The sequence below is a fragment of the Canis lupus genome, chromosome 24, assembly GCF_048164855.1.
Source record: "Canis lupus baileyi chromosome 24, mCanLup2.hap1, whole genome shotgun sequence".
In the NCBI taxonomy this organism is placed as follows: Eukaryota; Metazoa; Chordata; class Mammalia; order Carnivora; family Canidae; genus Canis; species Canis lupus.
The window spans coordinates 26,450,330-26,474,396 of record NC_132861.1 but is presented as its reverse complement, the minus strand read 5'-3'; the positions used below and the strand labels follow the sequence as shown (position 1 = coordinate 26,474,396).

General features: G+C 40.2%; 1 long non-coding RNA gene across 1 annotated transcript in view; it reads left to right on the top strand.

Annotated features, from left to right (window-relative positions):
- Positions 1-17,267: 17,267 nt before the first annotated feature.
- Positions 17,268-24,067, top strand: part of LOC140615907 (uncharacterized) — a 42,619-nt gene continuing 35,819 nt past the window's right edge. The window contains exon 1 of the long non-coding RNA XR_012016412.1: positions 17,268-17,397. This is a non-coding gene — a long non-coding RNA (uncharacterized lncRNA). The remainder of the gene's footprint in view (positions 17,398-24,067) is intronic.

Below are 24,067 nucleotides of genomic sequence, written 5' to 3'. Positions count from 1 at the left end.
ACTGTGGGAAGCCATCCTAAGGAAATAGTCCAAAATAGGGAAAAAGATATTACTTACACCATTAGTTCTGCCATTATTTTTAATTCAAGGAAAAAAAAAAAAGAAAGAACTGGAATGCCCAAAACTTGGGGGCTGTTCAAACAAATAACTAGCAGATATTTGAGTATATGCTATTTACAAGATCCTATGCTAGATAGTGGTAAAGTAGACCAAAATACATCCTCGTCATGTGTTACTCTGAAGCTATGATGTTTATGAATAAAATGAGAAAGCAGTTACAAATAATTATGAATACCAAAAGGATGTGAAATTATGCACATATGTCTATATACGTATGTGTGCACACACACATTACAATTACCATATAAAACTGCAAAAATCTGATTGGAAAACAGAAACTGGAGTAAAATATACCAAGATATGGATAATGATCTTCCCATTTCCTCTTTCAAATATTATTAAGGATCATATATTTTAGATAGAACTAAATAAATTCCCTGACCTACTCAGAAAATAAAGATAAATGGTGTCCCCAAATTAACTAGTATAGTTTTCCCTCAGAATGTTTCCATGTATTTTTATTCAGAATTTGCTTTATTTTTAAAAGACACTTAGTTGATCTGTTAAATCATTTCTGGACAAATGTTTTGTTTTCAAGCTTCAAAAAGTGGATTGTCTTATATTATTTTTGTCTGATTGAATTAAAGACCAACAAGAGAAAGATACCAAATCTTTACTGAGGAAATTTTCATTTGCTTAAAAAAAAAAAATGGCTTTCTTCTTGGCGCGGTTGGACAGGAAGGTTGGATTTAATTTAAAATGATTAATGAGATTTTGTCAGGCTCCTTGACTTTACCACCACTGCAGTTTGTCAGTGCAACAACCCGGGAAGCCCGGACGCCACTCTGTCGCCCAAAACCACTCTCCAGGGAAAAAATTAACTGGCAGAACTAGTGCCAGGTACATGTCAATGGCATTGTCTCTTGGGTATCGACAGTTTAAAAGTCTGAATCAGAAATATGTAAGTTTTGGGGACATACATACCTAAGATAATGTTTTCACTCTTTTTTTTTTTGCAAGTGACTAATTTTAAATATTTCAATTATTTTAAAAAAAGGAAAAATTTAAGTTGTTGATGCTTTCCAAAAGAAACTATTTAAAGCCAAAATCTTTACAAATGTCTGTCTCCTTAATGTATCTTAAAAATTAAAATAAACAAGAATTCTAGGATCTCAGGTTACTTTCTGCTTTCCTTTTTTTTTTTAAGAATTAAAGCAAAGCATTCTTAAAAAGTAAAATCATTTTTCCCTTTTGAAAACACATCTTAGCCATCAGCATAACCCAGTTTTATTATCAAGTTTTTAAATTAAGCTGAAAAATTGTGATTTTATACTTATTTATGTATTCAATTTTAAAAATAATCAATGTAATTAGCTAAAACCAAATTACTGAACATGGTTAGTTATGGATAGTTAATGCAATATGTATTTTTGCTTTGGTGTTTAACTGTAAAAGAAAACAAGACCAGTGTTTATCATCTTATTTAAAACCCTATGTGAAAAGTTCGAGGAAAGGGAATTTCTTCCAACAAAAGCATAGTGAAAGTGTGAGGATATGATAGGCATTTGAAGACTACCTTTGTAGAAATTTAACATAATGATTACTTGCCGATTTTTATCCAAACAAAACATGAATAAAGCATGCTTTCATGTTAAACAATGTCGGAGGAGTCATCTCTTCTGAACTGCGAGTGTATGCAACCGAGGAGACAGACCCTCTGCCAGCACCAGACTCCCAATGAATCTGCTTACACTTCTGTGGGAGGCAGCTGAGAAAAGAGCCCAGAAAAGTGGAGACATCTAGAAAAGTTTATCAAGGGCACTGCTCTTACTGAGAGGACAATAAGAAGCAGCAAAACAGAGTAGCTATGTGTATATAGCAGCGCATTTTCACCCATCACATTGGCAGTGAGTTTCTTCCAAGGCCAAGGTCATTTTCAATCCTGAGGCCGTCAAATCATTTATTGAATCTTTAAAATTCTCAAAAATTATATACATTTTTAATATGTATCAATTTTAGTGTTGCAGTTTAACTGCTTCATTAATGTTTTTCCCCCTAAAAATGGACTGTGAGATCCAATGTAGGTAATCATATTTATGAAGGAATTCAGTTATTTATTTTATTTCACTTTGGAGATATTTGTTTTCACTATGTAATTCAAAATATATATATACATATTTTCTCCTTTCCTTGGTTAATCTTGGAACAAAGAAAATAATGCATAGTATTTTCCAAAATGCCACTCAAAAAAGATTATAGCCATTGTCAATAATAAGATAAAGAATTGAAAAACTCTTGAATGAGGCCAAGCTCAGATTAGATTAGGTGAAATCCAATGCCCTTGTAACAGTGTTCCTGGGGTAGCATTTATTACCATGATGAATTTGTTCGTTCTGGGTCTGGTTCTCAGTCTCAGAAATCTGGTTTTGTCAACAGACTTCAAGCAATGTATTTCTCACGTCATTGATTTTTAAATCTAGAACTGACGGGAATGTTACAATGATAACTTACTGAATGTGATCAGTACATTCTTTTTACCAGCCTCCAGAAAGTTGATTGATGATCATGGAGTCAGAGCAAGGAATCAAGCAAGCAACTAGAATCAAATGCTTTATGCTTTTTATCAAACAGCATAGCCAAATGCACTCTCTGAAATGAGAGGATTTTTGCACAGCTAAGAGTTTGATAGCTGAAGTCACTTTGCACTATGTATGGCTAGTATTTGGCTCCATATTTCTTTTTATTTTATACCATTAAATGGAACAATGCTTTGCCCTTCCCCTCCACACCAGCTTCCCTTTTCATGGAATCAAAACATTTCTAATGCTTTTTTTTTTTTCAAGTTTTTACTTAAATTTCAGTTACCATACAGTATAACATTAGTTTCAGGTGTAGAATTTAGTTTCTAGCATTTTCAATTATTATTACATTAATTTCTTTAAAACCTGAATATAGCTGATCATATTACAGGCATGGCCTGCTCCCTTAAAGCCATTCTGATGCATTTTGTGCTTTTCTCAGTATTTAAGAGAAATCACATTTCTCACATGTTCAAGTTCACTGTAACCCCCAAGTACCTATAACATGTATCAGTTTCGGATGTTGCTTTGCATTACAGTGAAGTTTTAATTTAAATATTCAAATAAGCATTTAAATATGGCTCATTTTGGGTGAGGAAGAATGAACCAGGTTCTATGAAAGAGACAAAAATAAAGAAAACTGTCCCTTACCATCAAAGACTTCAGTGGGAGGAAGGCAATCTTAATCCATACAGTTCTCTAATACTTTATATATAACACCACAATTTTGCAGAGGTCTGGAGAAGTTATGTGACTTTTGGAGGTTAACAGGAACATTTATAGGGATCAATATGCTGACTCCCAAGGACATTTTGTATACAACTAACCTTAATGAACAGCGGAAGAAAATGTACTAAAAGATCTTTAAAAAGAAAAAAAAAGCAACTATTTTAGGAAGAGTGAACCATTAACACTAGCTGAGTGTGAAAGATGAATGTCATTTCAATAGGTGTTTGGGGGAGAACTGCATGATCAAAGTCATGGAAACATAGCGTAGGAGGAGCATGGGATGGTGACTAATCTGCTGGGATTGGAAGATAAGGTGTGAGCGACGAGTTCATGGAAGCGACAAACAACATATAGGTTGGAGAAAGTAAGCTAATATAGTGAGTTGATATTTTATTTTTGTAGGCAATTAGAAAGTTTATTAAGAATGGTGTCATTTCTGATCTGTGATTTAGGAAGATCTCTCTAAAGCCTATCCAAAATATGAAATGGAAATACAACAGAATGTAATACATTCAAGGAAATCAGTGAAGAGGCCCCCCTACTTACACAAGTGAAATATGATGGAAGTTGACCTTCAGCATCATTACTGGGCATGGAAATGAAGGAAAGATTGGCGAGACATTTTGGAAGTGAACCATTTTGGTGAACCACGGGCTGTTGGATATAAAGAGGAAGGGGTTAAAAATTACTCCAAATAGTCTGAAGAAGGTGTTGCCATTGGAGATGAAGGGACACAATTGAAGGGCAAGTTTGCTTGGTTGGGGGTAAGGTGGTGATTAGGAGAGAATGAGTTCTCTCTTCTCAAATTTAAAGAATAAATAGGACAATCATGTGAATTATTATTCAGCAGTTAGTTTGGAAATGTATAATAATGCAGAGATGAGAGACGAAAGCTGAGATAACATTTTGGGAGGGTCCTCGGCATAAAAATGTAGAAGAAATAGCAGAGTAGACATGTATATTGTCACAATCACTTAGCATAGTGCATGAAAAATTCTAGGCTCTAAGGAAATAGTTGTCGAATGAATACATTGATATTGATAAGTATTCTCAAACCGCATATCCGAACATCTATTTAAGTACTTCAATAACCTGCCTTGGATATAAAAAAAATTCATCCTGTTTCAATTTAAAAATCTTTCACAGGACAATTTCAGAACTGGATAACTAAGGTACTGTCTGTTCAGAAAATACTCTTCTTGGTCATGAGGTGTTAGAACTATCAACTGTTCTTTGTAAATTGAGAGACTGTAATTGATCCTATAATTGGAATATTCAAAACCAAAAGTATCCTAAAGCAAATTTACTCTTGCACTGGTGACATAAGACCCATGCAAATCCTCCCCAATTCCCTGCCTGAATATTTCTCAGAATGCCTAGAAATTCTGGTTGTTTTCACACCTCACTGAGGGTAAGGGTTACAAAGCGTCTTCTAGGATATGTCTCATTGCCCTCATTTCTTGACCAGGATGCTGCCCGCTAATACACTTACAACTGCAAGCTCTAAAAGAGCCAAATGGTTCTGTTCTCTGCAGTCCTCTCTGTCTTGGAATAAGATGTCTTCTTAGCAGAAATGGGGAAGCGGGGAGGTGGTGGTGGAGGAATCACCTCCTCCCAAGGCTCAGCCACAGTCTTTGAGGCCCTCCTGACTACTGCTTCTGCCTGGAGCCAGCAGTGACTAGCTTTCGCCCCAGAGCCCTTCTCAGCATGCAAATCGGCCAGACATCTCTGCATCACCAGCTTCACCAATTTCTCCAGCAGGCCCACACTCAGCTCAGGACCACCCCAGTGGTCCTCTGCCTCTCCAGCCAGGCACCTGCCTCATAACTCGGGGGACTACAGAGTTTATTGTCTAAACCAGGACACTTTTGAGAGTGCTAAAATGCTAAACCAGATGGTACTTCAAGACAACAGGCATAAACTAGGAAGTATGGTCACCCTACCCGTGACTATAATACAATGTGATAAATGCAATAATAAAAGTTTAAACACTTTCCAGTGGAAACATTGTGAATGTAACACACCAAAGGGTCAAAATTTGTTTCCAATCAAGAACATCTCTAAATTTTTTTGCCAATTGGCATCCATGATAAAAACCATACTGTTAAGCTGGGGCTATTTGTACCATGCTGCTCAGCAGAGTTCTGGCTCTGGAAGGAAATAATCTCCCAGCATCTTGGAAATGTATTTTGTGACTTAGGATTCTTGTAGAGAAGCTCATTTTGTAGTTTGATCAACACCATAGGGAAACGAGTCCCAGAAATCTCTGGGAAGATTGAGGAAATATTTAATTGACAACACTGATGATAAAATAAAAATTACAGATTTTTTTTTAATCTTTCTGCTCTATCACAATTACTCTGCTAAGGGCGTTATTTTCTTTAAGTCATTTGCCGTCTCACAAGTACACTCTGAAGAGGTAAACGTGACCTTAGAAGTCACAGGCTGGGGAGTCCTGGGTATACTGGCTATATATGGACATGTCTCTCTGTATTTATCTAAACACAATCATCACTGAGAAGATCCGGACAAGAATATTCCAAAGCAGAGGGAGCAGCAAATGCAAAAGCCGTGAGGTAAAAACACTCATGTACAATAAAATGTGAGCTTCAGGGGTGCCTGAGTGGCTCAGTTGGTTAAATGCCTGCCTTTGGCTTAGGTCATGATCCCAGGGTTCTGGGATCAAGTCCCACGTTGTGCTCTCTGCTCAGCAGAAAGCCTGCTTCTTCCTCTCCCTCTGCCTGCCACTCTGCCTGCTTGTGTGCGCGTTCTCTCTCTCATGAGGTAGAGCCTGAGATCATGCCCTGGACTGAAGGCAGACACCACTGCTGAGCTACCCAGGCATCTCAATAAAATATTTTTTTAAGATAAAGAATATAAGCTTCAGGAAGCAAGGCACTGTTTTATTCACTTCTCTATTCCAAGCACCTTAAAAAAAATCACTGAAACATAAAACATCAATAAATATCTGGAGAATGCATGCATGAATGAATGAACTAGGGAATTCAAAAAGGAAGGCGGGTTTTAAAAAGCAGGCAGAGGTCCTATCTTGCATGGCCTGATAGGTGGTGGTAAGGAATTTGGATCTTATTCAAGTGCCATGGACAGCTGCAAAAGGATTTAAAAAGAGAAGTGATGTGGTATGATTTATATTTTTCAAACAATACTGTGACTACTGTGTGAGGAATGAGTAAGTGGCTGGAGTAAGAATGAAAGTAAGGAGACTAGTTTTATCAGACTTCTGAAGTTGTACAGGTGGAAGCCAGGGAGGCTTGGAAAAGGGTGGTGGCCAGAGAGATTTTAAGAACTAGACACTCCTACATTTTTGGCTTTAAAAACTGTGTAGATGATGGTGCCATTCACTTGAGATGAGGAACACTGGGAAAGAGTATGTTTAGAGAAGAAATCTAAGGAAATTTATCTATTAGGAAAATGTAAAAATTAGTTGAGAATTAGGAGAACTGTTTATGATTAAATGTTAAAAAGAAAGCCCTACGAATTATATACAGTAATTACAAATCTGAAAAAAATATGTGTACTGAAACACATGAGTAGAAAATATGGTTGAATGAAAACTTTGATTTATTGAGGATTTGTGGTTTTTAAAAATTTTAATTTAAGGTTTTACTCTGCTTGTTATAGTACTATAAAGTAAAAGTAAAATTCTGGTTAAAACACACACACACACACACACAAACACACACACACAGTAAGTCCATAAGAAAAGCCTAAACTGAATGTAACCCAGAATACAATTTCATTATAATAAATCTATTAAAGAGTTTTGTAATGGAATTACTTTAAAACCACTGAAAGCTGTATTCTCAGGTCTTAAAATCCAAAGCAAAAGTCATGAGTGGTTGAGGGAGAAGAAGGGAGGTAGAGAGATTGAATGAATGAATGAATGAATGAATAACCAAACTCAGATTACTGATACGGAATTCTACTGGTAGAGACCTGAAGAGAAGGAGATTCCATGAGCTTCTATTCCAACCCAGTCAATTACTTTAACCAATTTCCTTAAAATTCTTCCACCTTTTTCTAACATAAGATCCCCAAGTCTCTCTGTGCTTACTTTTGAGGTTTTTGCTTGTTTTGCTGTCAGTAGGGACAACAACTAGCTGCCAACTATAGTTTAGGAGCATTTTATATTCCCAAACCCCTTTCAATTGTCCCTTCTTTTGTTCATACAGAGAAATCCTTTTATAGTCATAGTTATATTAAGAATAGATCATTCTTTAGTAACACCATGCCACCCCTTGTCTTGACTACATTAAGAGCTACAAATCAATTTTATGTAAATGATTTCTGCATGAAGTAATAAAATTACTTACAGCTCAACTATATTGTAGGGCCCCTGAACCAAGCAGAACAAATATAAGCTGGTGCCCGTTGTGTATTGAAAGCACAAACTCTACATAAATGTTCATTCATTCATTTTCTTTCTTTCTTTCTTTCTTTCTTTCTTTCTTTCTTTCTTTCTTTCTTTCTTTCTTTCTTTCTTCTTTTCTTGATTTTATTTGTTTATTCTCAAAGACACAGAGAGAGGCAGAGACATAGGCAAAGGGAGAAGCAGGCCCTATTGTGGAGAGCCTGATGTGGGACTCGATCCAAGGACCCCAGATCACGCCCTGAGCCAAAGGTAGACGCTCAACCACTGAGGCATCCAGGTGCCCCATGTTTTCACTTTCCATCAAACAGTAGTTACCCTAGAATTCAGATAAATCTAAACAATTACATCTACTGGGAAACTCATCTGTATTTCCAATTTATGTGCAAAGTATTCTCTCTCTGTTTTCTTTTGATTATTTGTAACTGTTGTCAAATCTCAGGCCCAAAGTGTGATCCATGCATTGCAAATACATTGAGAATCACCATGGCCAAAGTAAAGAGAGGATTTTCAATAGAACATTAACATGTTCTTAGAAAAGGAACACAGAGGGCAGCCTAGGTGGCTCAGTGGTTTAGTGCCTGCCTTCGGCTCAGGGCGTGATCCTGGAGTCTCGGGATCGAGTCCCACATTGTGCTCTCTGCATGGAGCCTGCTTCTCCCTCTGCCTGTGTCTCTGCCTCTCTCTCTGTGTATGTCTCTCATGAATAAATTAAAAAAAAATCTTAAAAAAAAAGAAAAAAGAAACACAGACTTGGGGAGAGCATCTTCACATAGGCAAATACTTTAACATCTTACACTCATATTTAAAGAATATTCATCTGGAAACAAAGAGCCTGACTTCATATGGCACATAAGCACAGGAAAACCTCCAACTCTGTTTAAACAACCCTACAAGTATTTATACGTGGTGTATTAACCATTTTTTTCTAATAAGAAAATTATTTTTGTCTCTTTAGGAGATAGACAGATGAATAAAAGTCCAGTTTCGTTTGGGAATAATATCTTAATTCTATCCCAAAGAAGAGATCTGATTAAACGAAATAATTTCATTTCTTCATGATAAGTGTGAATCTCATTTAAGGGGTCTCTGAAAACAAAACTTATGTATGATTGCATGTATGTATATATTGGCATATGTATTTGACTACTCATAAATATATTGGATGTTATTCCAATATATTAACATTTTGGACAATAACTCCCTAAATTTGAAATTGCATTGTGATACCTAAATTTATCTCTGTAAATTTGAATAAAATTGACCCAAGGCTTTGTGGGACCTTATGCAAAACCTGATGTTCAGACTCTGGCAAATTTCTATAATCCATACATTTGGGACTACATACAAATATGGGAAGGAAAATAGCAAAATTTATTAAGATAAGCTGAATGGGGATCTTACAGACAGACTTCTATGAAATGCAACTGGCTATATTCTTTTCTTGAAATGATGAGCCCCTCATAAAGAATGCTTTGTAAGGACACTTGGGTGGCTTAGCAGTTGAGCACCTGCCCCTGGCTCAGGGCATGATCCGCTATCTTAGGATAGAGTCCCACATCAGGCTCCCTGCCTGGAGCCTGCTACTCCCTCTGCCTATGTCTCTGCCTTTCTCTGTGTCTTTCATGAATAAATAGATAAAGTCTTAAAAAAAAGGAATGCTTTGTAAACTGAACATAGAATGTATTCTGTATTCTGACCATTAGCTAATATGGTGCAAATTTTAATAGAAATATGCTATTTGCACCAAATTTTGCTCCACATTAAGTGGACAGTTTTTCACACTTTGCCACCTAGTGGACATGCTGAAAACTACAGAATTCCCCTCCCCCCTCAACTATTCATTTCCAGATTCTTCAGAAAGAATCGCCCAACTAAGGAGGGCAAGAATTTTGTTTGTTTTGTTCATTGATGCTCCTAGAACAGTGCCTGGTACATACTAGATGGTCAATTAATAATGGGAGGTAATTGCATTTAAAGACTATTGTCATGGAGAATGTATTCAAAAATATAGTTACAATACGATATTGGTGAAATATGTTTCCTAACTAAATGGAAAGTTCCAAATTATTTCAAAAGTAAATGGTGGATCCTCTGTCGTTGGGTTAGAGATACATCTACATAGCTCATTAGGAACAGGAGATGTCATTGCTCTATATAGACAGATAATCCACATAATTTAATTTAGATAGTAACAACCTACCTCTCTTTCATTCCAACTGCTCCAAATAAGACTAAATCTAGCGTGGAAAATGCCCTTTCTTCTTTGTCCCAAAAACACGATTGGATTTCCTCTTGCTTTGGGTTGTTTCTTGCCATTCCCTTTTCTACTGCCCTAAATTATGAAGCCCTTTTAGCTCTCTTCTCAAAAAGAGTAGATATGCATACATATGAATATATATATTTCTTTTTCAAAATAACATTCTTTTTTTAAATTTTTTTTCCAAAGTAACATTCTATGTTTCTACTTCAATAAACCTAAAGTGTCAGGGACTCTTAAATATATTTCTCCTGGCATGAAGACTGGTACTTTTTTGTTGTTGTTTTGTTTTCGTTTTTTAAGATTTTATTTATTTATTCATGAGAGACACAGAAAGAGAGGCACAGACACAGGCAGAGGGAGAAGCAGGCTCCATGCAGGGATCCCGATGTGGGACCCAATCCCGGGACTCCAGGATCATGCTCTGCGCGGAAGGGAGGCGCTAAACTGCTGAGCCACCCAGGGATCCCAAGACTGTTACTTTTGAAAAACAGAATAGTGATCATAATTTTTATCTAAAAAAAATGTTTTTTAATGATCATGATGTCTAAGACCTAAATGTCTTTTAGAGACCTAAAAGACCTCTAATGTCTTTTTGATTTCAGATTTTCTTTTGGAAACATTTTAAACAACAAAACATATGCCTATGTTTTAGCATCTTAAAATTTGGGCTGGAAAAAAATCATTAAGTAATCTACCTTAAATTTCTTTCTCAGGAGGATTATATTCCAATCATTCCAATCTAAAACCAGTGAAATATCTATGCATATAACATATGGTAGTATGCTGGTGTTCATTAAGAGACCTTAATCATTTTGTTTTCATATCAAGCTGATCTTAGACTGACAATATTTTAACACAATAATATATTGTTGAGATACAATTTTTTAGCTGAAATTCTATATTTCTTATATAAAACTCACTTATATAGCATAGAATTAACACTCTCTCCAGGATTCGTAGTTTTAAACAAATAAGCACACACATCCAAATAAATATTATCTCCAAAGCAATGACTTTATTCTGCCCCAGTCAAAAGGAAATGCAGCCTTACACGCGCAGCCTACCAAACACCAAGACATTTCAGAGCGACAGCTTTGAAGAAGCCTAATTTTTTTAGAATGATAAAGATATGAATTATGAATTAAAATACTCAAGTTGCAAGGACTTTGAAAATGGAAGTTGCAATGCAATTGCTTCCTATGGTATTTTTGCCCTCCTGAGGGGAAAAGAAAGGCTATGTAACATTTTTATAAGTACAATCATTTCTTATATATCTGTGTAACTGAGTATAACATTCATATGCCCATACAAAATAATGTGCACAAGAAAAAAAACAGTTTAGAATAACATTTTAATTATCTTTAGTGTATGTGGCATTATTTGCTTTTCACAGCTATATCCCAGGTCAAGGTCTATAGCATTTGCTTGAACCAGCTATCTATCTTATTTTCATAAGGGTCCCAGGAGGCAATAGTCAGACATTGTTACTTCAGCCTTCATGAAGACAAAACAGTACAGAGCCCTGGACTGTAATAGACAACATGGGCCAGTCATAATTTCAGTTCCTGTTACGTTGACAAGACTCTTTCAGGTAAAAGACTAAGACATTCTTTTATCATTATAAGGTTAGTGACCATTTTAATGGAATAAAAGGATTATTCCTGCTACATTGGGGATAGGAAGTTTAGGGTGTGAATATGTAGGAAAGCTGTCTTTTCCTTTTATACTGTTGTTCATAAGCTCTCACTAATTGGAATAAAGCTACCTCTCAAATGTCAATATGAATATTTACGATAAAAGCTAGATTGTATAGAGAGCCTGTCCAAAGAATTCAGTGGATATTTTTTTAAACATCAAGAGAAGGTAGGTAGGTGATTTTCACAGGCTGAGAGGTTTTGCCTTCTAACATAGTACTCTACCATTGTGACTAGAAAGAAACGCTACATTTAGTTTACTCACTTCCAAGCAAAGATATGTAACATTGTTTAAATAAGTGGGAGCTTCAAAAATAATTTTCTTGCCTAATATGCAAATGCCTGATTAAATGCCACCTTTCTTAGTTGTGTGTTTTTGTTTGGAGATAGTTATATAATGAATTTTTGGCCTCCTAAGTTGAGAAACAGATGGAAAAGGAACCTGGAAAGGTCAAGGGGAAAAGATAGTGAAGGTCACCCAAATATTCACACTTGCAAATTATGAAAGAGAGAGAGAGAGAGAGAGAGATAAAGAAGAGAAAATCCAACAAATATAATCTCTAAAGTTTTCAAAATACTTTCAAATGATTTCTTTAGATTTTATATTTTGAAAAAATTTGCTGTTTACACAAAAACATCCCTCTTTTTTGGGGGGAGACTTTTAAAAGTAAAACTAAATCAACAGAAGTGATATTGTAATATTCACTTAAATTAAGCAATAAGGCTTCCATTCTGCTACAAAATAAATATAACACAAGTAAGTTGTATTTCATAAAAGTGTAAAATTTATAAGTGACAGTTTCGTGTGGTCAGATATGAAATGTATATGTTATGTTTTATAAGAAAGATTATACAGCATTTTAATCTTGATTTTTAATGACTTCTTGCAAATATTCATTTATTACTGGCCAATCCTTGTCTAGGAATTAAGAAGAAAAGATTATTTATCCCAAAGCATTAGTTGTTTTTTCTTGGTTTCTTGAATTCTGATTTCATTGAGGAGACTGTATTATGATAATTTCTAAAATACAACCAAGTTTTTAGTTTTTTAGTGTTTTATGTATGTGCCAGGCAGTTAAAACATTTCGTTTCAAAATAACTATGTATGTTTAAAAGTCCAATATACTATTTCCTGCCCTGTGTTATAATTTGATAGGGAAGCAATATTTTTTTCTGCAAAATAAAGTTTTATAACCAAGCATCATCAGTGTAGAATATCTGTGCAAACGACTAAAATAAATTTTATTAAATAGGGAATGTAATTTCTTCATTGTAACTATTCATATAACTCATAAAAATTTTGTGAGCATTCTTTTTTTTTTTGTGAGCATTCTGTATAAGGATATCTTAAATGTTATGTGTGTCCTTCTAAAAACTTTAAGTTCTTTTTTCATTTTAACGGTGTGCTAGCATGTGGCTAGCCAAACCATACCCAATTTTTCTCTGTATCTTAAATGTACCACCGGAAATTCCAAACGGAACAAAAAATCACTTAAAGTCTTTGACACAATTGGAGCAATATTTATGAATAAGGAGGAGTTGTTGCCTTTGGAATTTGTGTGTGTGTGTGTGTGTGTGTGTGTGTGTGTTGAACCATTGATAGATCTTGTTAGCATCTTAATTGACTTCCACCAGAACTAAGCAGATTGCGCGGCCTTTGCAGAGTCTGATGATGGGGATGGGGGTGGGGAGGGGACGCACATCTCGTGCCACCACCACTCCCGGCCACTTGCTGTGCCTACAGGTGTGGGGGGAGGGGCGGGCTGGAAGTGGGGAGTGGACGGGACGGAGTGATAAAAACAAGAGCCAAGTAGGGAAGCAGGGCTAAATTCCTCCAAGATTCAGGGGCCTTATCTTGGAGGAGCACTTAAGGCATCCCTTATCTCACGGTCTTCCTACTGCAGGGCCTGGTGCCCAGAGTCTGGTAGCTTTTCCCGGGTCTCTGCTCCAGTGGCGGGGGTGGGGTTGGAGATGGGGATCGGGGACTTAACCCTAAAGGGAATGACGGAAACACTGCGCCCCAATCCGCTTCAAGACCTTGTCCGCGTGGCTTCCCGGAACCCAGCGGAGCAAAAAGTCGAAAGCAATAGAGTGAAGTGCAAAGGGGGAGCGTCCCCCTCTCAGGGCTCCCTCTCAAGGGAAAATCCAAAACCTTGGTGCCAGCTTCATGAATTCCCGTCTTTCTTAGTTGTGTGTTTTTGTTATCGAATGACTTTCTGAACAACTGGGTTGAGAAGCAAACGCGCAGCAACTCGGAAAGGTCAAATCAGCGTTCACTGTCCACAGTAGGGCTCTGGTGGCGCTCGCCGGAGGCCTGCCAGGCGGAGGCGTCCGCTTGGGCGGCGCGAGCTGCGGGGAGGCAGCCTGCCGACAATTGTGAATGGAGAGATAAGGGCCTCGGGATCTGATTATTTCAAAAAAAAAAAAAAAAAAGTGTATTTGTAACCGGATGGAACCAGTCTCGCTCCTTCTTGGGGAGCGCAGTTGGCCGCCTGCCGGGCGCTGGGGATGTGGACGCAGTCGCTGGTGGGTTTTGGAGAAGTTCAGGTCTTTCTTTCCTTTTTTTTTTAAAGTTCAAGTCTTAAACGATCAAGAATAACTGTTTCCCAAGGCGAACTGCCCCGCTATCACGTTGAACTGCAGGGCGTTCTGTTCCCTCCGACCCCGGGCGGACCCGGGCGTGGGCGCGCGCCGGCATCCCCCCTGCGCCCCGAGCCCCGCCAGCCTCAGCCTGGAGTCCCCGGGGGCCCGCGGGCCACACAGCTCAAGGCATGGATAGACTGTCCGTTAACCCAGAGGTTTGAAACTGAATCCAACCCAGCAGGAAAAGCTGCGGGCTCCTCGCGCCGGAGCTGCGGAGCACCGGGTGGAGAGGCTGGCAAGGTGCGCAGGTTGCAGCATGCTCCCCCCGGGCTGAGCAGTCCTGCGTTAACTCGGCCGCAGCTCCTAGATACAGTCTAACGATCCAGGTTGACGGCCCACTTGTGTCACCAGCGCATAAATCACCTCGGCCCGGGGGCAGCGTGCAGAATGATCCCGCACGCCCGAGGCGGTTAACCGCCGGGGCCTCCGCGCGAAACTTCCCGAGCCGGAGTGTTTGCCCCGGGTCTTTGCAGCCCTGTCAGCTCGGCTCCAAATAAGCGCTTTGCACAGACACGCAAAAAAGGCGCTAGCAATAGATCACGTCTGCCCGCGATGGCCTGATTAGTGTCCAACAATCAGAGGACGCAAGAGCACATCATCGGGTCTCATTTTGTGCAAGGGAAACCCCGAGCCCATCAAGGGTAAAGTAACAGCGTCAAGGACACACAAAGTCTTTTGATTCCCGCTGACTGCCTGACCCCCTCCACCGTCCCGCCTCTCATATTCATTGCGTTTTAGAGATGACAGATCTAAGGATGCCTGCAAAGACGGATTCACTGTTTGCTGTCATTGCAAATTATCAGGCTGATGTTCAGTGTAATATCTCCAGTTACTGTCCCAGGAACGTACTTCAGGTCTTCTCTTGTTCTACTTCACCGATTCAGAAAAGAGGAATGTCAGGCAATCTCAGATGGACATCTAGGTGCTAGACACCCAGTTCACCTCCCGGACTCTTGGGCCCCCTGGGAGAGGGGTTACCTGCAGCACCCATCATTGTCAGGGAAGGAATTCCGCGGGTACAGCTGCAGGACCAGGAGAGATGAGGCTCGAGGAGGGTGGGCGCAGGCTGAGAGAAATGCTGTAGTGAAGCAAGTGGGCAGGCAATCAACTTTCACCTTCTCAGAGCTATTAGAAAAGGGACTGGTTTTCGTCCAGCAAACTGTACCCTCAGGCGTTCAGGGCTTGACGTGATCGTAAGTATTTCTCACTATTCGCATTAATTATTTTAGGAAAACACACACACACACACATCCCTCCAAGCTTTGAGTAAAGGAGAACACGAGCCATTTCGGATTCTCTCTTTGTCCAGTTTCCCTTCTTTGTTTTTTAAAAATCTCGGTTAGAATGTTGGTAACCCCTTGAAGCATTTATTTCTGAAGAGGCCACAAAGTTGTGGTCTCTTCCTTGTTCTTCTCATTCAAATTCTCTCCCTCTCTGTCTCTCTGTCTCTGTCTCCCAGTCCAAGAGGAGAAAAGAGAGAAACCCCAGCCTTCAACTGTCAACTGTTTTCCAAACACCAGATTAATGTTCCCCAGGACTCGGTAGTAACGTGACCTTTCTGTTTTCAGATGTGTTTTTCAACATGTAATCGTTTGTTTGTTATGTCTCTCAGCATGGAATAAGAAAAGCTGGGGGAAGGGGTGCCTGTTGCCAGACAGGGAAAGATGGATTTGGTGCCTGTTTTTGTTCCCTCCTCAACACAGGAAAGCTCAGAGCATTTTATTTTTATTTTCCAGAAGATAATCCCCAGGAAAAAAAGAAATCCACCATACTAGAACTGAAAAAGACATCTGAGCATTTGATATGCAACAATTTAAAAACCACATATCCCCAAATAAAAATCTGATAAATGGATGCTTTAAATGAGGGGGACTTGTGAAGTGCTGGTAATCTCCTCCATTTTTTAAAAAAATCTAGGTAGTTACATGAGAAATATTTTTAAAAGATATTTTTCAAGCTTGTTACTTATGATTTGTTACTTTTGGGAATGCTATACTTCAATAAAAATGTTTTTTAGAGTCTGAGAAATAGGAAACCTTTGATGCATGCGTATATGTCACTGTCTTCTAAAACTGATTCCTAAGAAGTTTTCAAACCAATATATTTATCAAAAGCTTGATTTCTAAGCAACAGATTCTGAGTAAAAATGACAAGAGTATTGAATTAGTTATTTGGCAGACAGTATAAATATTGGATCATTGTTCCTAATATACTAAAATATCAAACAGTGAGAATTTAAGGCTTGTTCTAAGAAATACCTAAAGAAATAACAAAGCTATTTGCTTAACAACTGTTCAGACTTCATATTTTTAAAACATTGTTTGAGACTAACTCCTGTTAGAAAATATTTTATCCCAAATGAGAATTGGAAAAGCAATTCACCTATACTCAAAAGCGAATTCCTGCTAGAAAGATGCCAGTTTTAAATTTGTTTTCCCTCCATAAAATATTAATAAATATTCCCTCCATAAAACCTGCTTTCATGGTTGGTGATTAAGCATTTCACCAAGAACCAAAGACTAAATTGCTGTCCCCACATAATCAATAGTTTTTATTGCTGGTGTCAGCCTCGTTAACAACAACCCACTGTCGCCCCTTTGCTCCTCGTTTCTTCCTTTCTCTCCTCATCCGCTTCCAAGGCACCCCAGTTTTCTCTCTGCCCCATTAAATTTTGAGAAATCGTAATTCTCAACCCAGGCAAAACTTCTCCGACCAATCCCACCCTCTTCTTCCTTCTCTCCATCTCTGACCGACCCCCTTCCCCACCCACAGAACAATTGCTAAACCCTCACTGCCCACATGGAGGCTGCGCCGCCCTGGACTTTATAGGCCTTTCCGCGGTTTTATGATTGGTTGCTGTGGATGGAATGTTTATAGATAATAAACAACTAATCCATTTCTTGCCTAATGAATTGCCCCACCCGCGTACCAGTTTGACACCCGTAACTAGCTGCAGGATCCATCTGAGCCAGGGAGTTGCGGGACCGAAACCACCCAACGTCTCTCCCGATTAATAATACCCAAGCCTAAAATCCCAAGGTCAGCAGATGCATTTTCGCATTTTCCAATTCCTCTCGCCCACCCCGACCCCCAGCCTCTCGCTCGGGCCCTGCTTCCCCGCTCCCCTCTCCGCCGGGAAGGGATGGCATCCCACGCAGGGATGCTTCGGAGGCCCCGGTGGGCGCTGAGAGGGCGGGAGCGCTGCGCGAGGACCTCAGCCTGGCGGTCGCTGCGCCCGCAGGGACCCGCAGCCCCGGGCACAGGCCAGAGGCGGGTCCCTCGCAGCTCTTGCTCTGGCCGCATGAGCCTCTCCGGGGTCAGGCCGCACGCAGCCGAGGGGCAGCCTGAGCCGTGCGAGCTCCGAACCCGCGCGCGCTCCTGCTCCCCGACGGCTGGAGCCAAGCGCTCTGCGCTCGGAGGCGGGGAGGCAGGAGGGAGTTCACCATCTAGTTCACACTTTGGAATCTAGTCCGAAATAAAGAAAGCGTATGTTCAGGCTCCCAGGAGACCTGGAAAAGCGGGGAGGATCCGCCAAAAGCCGTCCAAGAACAGAGGCAACCGACGACTGGCAGAGATTCTTTTATACCCCTTGTGGCGGCGGCACCTGGCCCGCGTCAGTAGCCGGGGCAGGGGTGTGGGGCCGGCGGCGGGGTGGGGGCCGGGCTCCGGCCCCGGGCCTGGCATTGGCACCTCGCGCGGGGCTGCCCGAGGGGGCACAATCCGCCAGGTGTGCGAGCGCCCCGCCCCCAGAAGGTGAAGTTCGCCCCGGGCGTTCGCTTTCCCTGGGCACCCAGAGCGGGGAGCCGACCCGCAGTGCCACCCAGCCCCAGCCGGAAGGTCCGAGATCAACAATCCCTTCGCTAAGGCCGTTTCCAAAACCCATTTATCAGCTGTATTTTGAAGGAACGGATTTCCTTTCCTTAGACAGTGGTTTGAAAGTTCTGCAGTTTGGGGTTTATAAATTTGATTTTACAAAGCTGATGTTTGTGCCGCCTTCCATCGGAGCCCCCTGGTTCCCGGGAGCTCTTCTAAGATCTCAAGGAGGGATCCTGAGAAGCCCTCGACTCCCCCGCGCCTCCCACATGTGATTTGGCTTCTCAATCATAAAGACAAGGTGGAGATGTTGCTGAGTCGGAATTTATTCTCTTGGGTGGCCAGTGCATCTTTCCGTCACCAGTCATGATTTGCAAATCTCTTTGTTCCCCTGTGGTGGTGGTGGTGGTGGTGGTGGTGGTGGTGGTGGTGGTGGTGTGTGTATAGTTGTGTGGGTAGGCGGGGAGGACTTCTAATGTTCTATCATTCAATTAACAAGTAATGTTTGAATGCCTACTGGTCTAAGCAACGGGGACACAGCAATTAAAAAAAAGAACAAAAACCTTTCCCAGAGTCTCTAGTGTGTGTGTGGGGGGGGGGGGGGCGGGGGGGGATTAGGTTTACATTAGAACTCACTTTGGGCTGGACCCTGAGAGAATATGATTTTAAATAAAAACTTAATAAAGCACAGTCCCAGCCACCTGGTTGGAACCTCTCTTCTTGTCACCTAAGAAGTTTCTTCATTATGTGTGTTTAAATCACACTACCTTCCCAGTCTTTCTTTCTACAACGTACCTAGTGCACTAAATAGACAGCACTCTACCTCTTTCCCTTCACAGAGCCCATTTTCCTGCATGAGGTGTTGGGGAGAGGGTATTTTCCACTAGTTTCAACTGAATGTGGGTCATTCAGCCACAGAGTCAACAATTCAATAATGTTAGTGTCCCCCTAAGTGGCCCCATGAATCTTCAGTGACCCCAGACCAACTTCAAAACAAAAAGCAGGCCACCGTCCTTAGTGAGAAAGGGGATTTTCTCTCTTCATCAGCATCCGTGTTGGAATCCTCTATCTACCTGGGATCGCACACTCTCCTCCACTCAAGGGACACAGGTGTTGCCTAGGGAAGAATTAGCAGCTTCTCGAGGGCAGCTAGCACTGGCCAGGTTTCTGCAATGACTGATTTTGCTGGAAGGTCTTTCAGTCCCTCGCTCTTTCTGGGCCCAAAGCCTCCCCTACTTTGGGGCGGAAAGTTGCCCTTTTAATAGAGCACAAGGACGCTTTCAGGGCCTGAGCCCTGTGGCCCGGCCTCCCGGGCTCGTGCTGCGCGCAAGGATATTGATTTAATTGCCCCTTGATGAAGCGGAGGAATTAAAAACGATCCGCCAGGAGAAACGCGAATACAGAAAAAAGGCAATAAGCGCACAGCGCGACCTGTTTGATTATTTTCTCAGACTTTGCTGTTTGATTTGAACCTGCCTCATCAGAAATAAAAATAAATAACACAAAACGTTGACTGGTTCTCCAGCACTGAGTGTGTGCATGTTGATACAGAGAAAAGAAAATAAAGCCTGGTTACTTAATGAAAGGAAGAGGTAATTTGCGTAAATAGAGCTTTAGAACAAGAAACAGAATGCGCCGGAAAAGCCAGCCGCGACCCGCGACCGTCGTACCTTCGCAGGGGCGCGGGGACCGGGAGGCGGGAGGCGGGAGGCGGGAGGCATCGCCGACGCCCCCGGGCTCCGACAGCCTCAGGAGCCTGGATGGAGCCGCACATCAAACAGCGGCGAGCAGGGCTTAATTTTATTTGATCATCAAAGGAATGGATAAATCAGCAAGGCATTGATGTCTGCGTCCTAGGTAGCGCTGAGATCTTTAGGAAGGTGTTTGCGTTTCCGTGTGGCTTGCTTTTCTGAACGTGACAGGCGGTAGACTGTGCAAAACAAAGGCTCTTACCTGCAGGAAGGCACAGCTGTTGCCGGGGCCTGGACCACGCGACTTCCAGGGCAGAGGGCGGCGCGCCAACGCTGGTTCGGACCTGCCACCTCCCGCCCAGGGGGCGCGCCCGGGGGGGCCCTGCCTGGAGAGGTGGTGCCTGAAGACCCAGGTCCCGAGGCCTATTCTTCAGCCTCAGACTGCATCCCGGAGGACGTCTCTCTGATGGATCCTCGAGAGTGTTCAGGCCTCAGGCATCAGAGCCTGCAGAAACGGGAAAATGCCTGTAAAAGCCCCTCTTCAACTGTAAAGGGATTAGGTTGCATGCATTATCACTATGGGATTCTGAGAACTTCACGTGCAAATTGTGTGGCCAATTGTTAAGAAAATCCTTGGCCGAGTCCTGGTTTCATGTCATTTATATTTTTCTGTTAGGTCCCACTGTCACCTGAAGCTGACATTTACTGAAATCTTACACAGCATTACCATAGACAGTCTTCTTTCTTTGTAAAGTTAAGCTGCCTGCAAACTTGGCTTTAGAGTTCAGCAAGCATCACCCTCAATTCGGAAGCACAGAATTACTGTGTGTACAGAGGTATGCTTTCAGGAAACTTCCTCCTCTGCAGCCTAAAGATGTGGAATAATAATTTTGCACCATAGTGAGTCATAGCTACAACTCCATTTTACTTATCACTTAAATGTAATGTAAAAAGGACACCCGGTAGGCTTCCCCTCCCCCCCCTTCATTTGACAAACTGTGGAAGTTAAATAAATATTCTGTCTAAACCTTGCTGCAGGGAAGGAGAATAAAATTAGGGAGCTTATGGCATTGCATTTTACCTTTGTACCCTAGAAGAGCCTTTATCAGCAACTTTCAATAAAAAAAGAGGGCACAAATGTCATGCACAGATGTGACAACTTTCTTACCTAAATTTGAGGGAAGAATGGACACATTTTATGAAAGAAGCAGAATATGTGTTAGGCATTATTATCGATATCAATGACAACAGAAGCCTTTAGAGTAAAATTCAGTTAAAATAAAAATATTTTAAAAAATAAAATAAAATAAAAAATATTTATCGGTGACATGATCAGAAGCATAAAGTACTACTATCAGAAAACAAAATATCTGTTGACCTGAAAGTAGGAGCTGTGTTGACCAAGGGGAGGTTCAGGTGAAGACTGTCCCCCACACTGCACTAGATATCAGCCCCCCTCCTACTTTCTTGACTCACAAGCCTCAACTTTGAAAGCCTGAGTTCCTGTCCTCTGTTGTTCAGTATTCCATTCCTTTTCTTTTTTGTCCTGTCCACTCCCCAGACACAGGGTCACCTACAGTTCCCTGAAGTGGTGACTTAGGAAACGTTTCTCTATCACCTCCCCCACCAAAACATATTAGATTTTATCCAAGCCCCATTAGAGTTGATAAATTTATTCAATTAGAAGTGCTAATGGATGGCTTAATGTGTTCTCCTGTCCAGTCTATTATAGTTCTCCTGAAATTGATGTCTTCAATGTCTTAAAAAGAGGTGGGACCAGAAGTGGGAATTCTAGGTGGTTTTGTCACAAGAAGAGATATTTTGGGGGAGGTTTCTAATAAAGGCCCTTTCAACTATAATAATATCTTATCTATCTTCGACTCCCCTGGCCCAGAGCCACCTCAGTAGTGAGTGAATTGTTACTCTCTAAACTAGTACCGAAACCCATTCTCCAAAAGGAATTTTATTTGGAAGTCCAATAAGTGAAATAAATTTAAAAAGAACTGTCTTGGTTGATAAGGATGGTGCTGGACTTATAACCTGAAAATTAGTCTAGTGGCACCCCAAGCACCCCTGTCTCTTTCATTTCTTGGAAGTTCAGTTTGAAAATCATTATTTTTCATGAGGCCAATATGGAAGATATAAACATCACTGTTGATGTTCAAGTAGAGAGAAATTTGCATAATAAGGAGCATTATCAGTGACCATGAATAATAATAGTCATATCTATCTCTATCTATACACATAGAGATAGATAAATAGGTAGATGTTATGTGCAGAATTAATAAATCCCACATTCACACATAGGTTCATAAATTTATAAACAGTGTTTATCTGCCTATACATATAGAGATAGATGATAGATAGATAGATAGATAGATAGATAGATAGAATGTGCAGAATTAATGAATTCCACATTCAAATAAAAGTTTATAAATACATTTATAAATAATGCTTACTGGAAAGGGTTCACTTTTATGTCTCCCTTGAACCAAGGGTCTCATAATGTCACCATCTGGGTTGAGGAACGTACACAAGAAAATCACAATGCAAGGTCTGGGAAGAGAGCCATGGGAGTGAAATGCTGTGAAAGTTGTGGAGATATTTTTCTCTGTTATCCCCATTCGCAACAGGTCAGACTGTACTGATAACAGCTGCAGAAACAATTGGGGACTTTATTCATAAAATCAAAGGCATAATGCCAGATGGCAACCAACCAAAGGAATTGGGGATGGAGAGGTTTACAAAATACTGATGAAACAGGGAACAAGTCCTTTGGGAAATACACATCCCTGGGTTTTTGCTAAAATGTAGAGATCAAATATTTTTGTGTGCAAAAGTACCAACATACAGTATAAAATGAAAACAATGAGTGTTTGTTAATGAGGAAATTTGTTCATGGAGAAAAACAATTTTCGTAGTAGAGAATTTGACGGGCTGTTTGGGCTGCTCTGTCACTTTTCTTGTCTGTCTTCATAATCTCTATGTAATCCAGAAACAGCCAGTAAAAGGAGAGAATCTTTGCTTCTTTAATTACTTCCTGTAAATTTGACAACTGCTACCTCAATCTCATTGGCTAGTCCACGTATAAATAGACCACTCTTTCAAAGACAGCATAATTATTTGGGTACACCTACTTCCCTAGCTATATATCATGCCTATCAAAACTAAGTGCTTCCAACCTACCTTAACAGTGTCTTCCCATCTCACTGGAGCAATAGGTTTAACTGTTAAATTTTACTGAATTTCTTAGCTGGGAAATTTTCAAGCCACTGGTGATAATATATACCCACAGTCCGAGATAAAACCCAAAACAAAATTTATCAACATTAAGGATAAGAATAAAATCAATTCTTGTGATGAATCAGAATTATTGAATCCTACTTAATCTCATTCACTTTTGAGTATTTTGTAACTTACTACAAATTTTATACTTGTGAGACTCTTCTGGGTGAAAGGCCCATAGAAATAAATGTAAGCTTATGATAATCTTGTATGTATATATTTAGTTGGGAAGGAAATATGCCATTGAGAAAAATAACATACATCAGAACTATATTGAAATTCTGGTGATTTAATGAGTTACTAAAATTCTTAAGTCTAAAAACCTAGTATTTTGCCATAGAGTTCTGAGGGGAAAAATGCAAATTTTTAAAAGCATCAATGCTGATATGGATAAAATATTTTATTTATTTATTTTTAACATTTTTATTCATTTATTCATGAGAGACAGAGAGAGAGAGGCAGAGACACAGGCAGAGGGAGAAGCAGGTTCCATGCAGGGAGCCCAACGTGGGACTCGATCCTGAGTCTCCAAGATCACGCCCTGGGCCGAAGGCAGGTGCTAAACCACTGAGCCACTGGGCTGCCCTAATAATTTAGATTAATTTTTTAAAACTAAATTTTTACTTATTGGTTCAAGATACTATTTCTTAAGAAAAACTGGGCCCTTATAATTAATATTTAAACCTTAAGCATTGATTTAAATATAAGATCAGTTTAGAAATATTCAAATTGAAGAAATATGTGTGGAATATTTGCTAAAGTTCTGTTTTGTATAGTTTGAACTAAGGGGCATATCTAGCACCTACCTCATTAGTTTGATCCAGCAAATTGGATAGTTAAGATTCTTTAATGGATTTGAAGGATTCGAGCTTATCTGCTTTGGCTCTCTATTGACCCAATAAACCATTCAATTACAAATA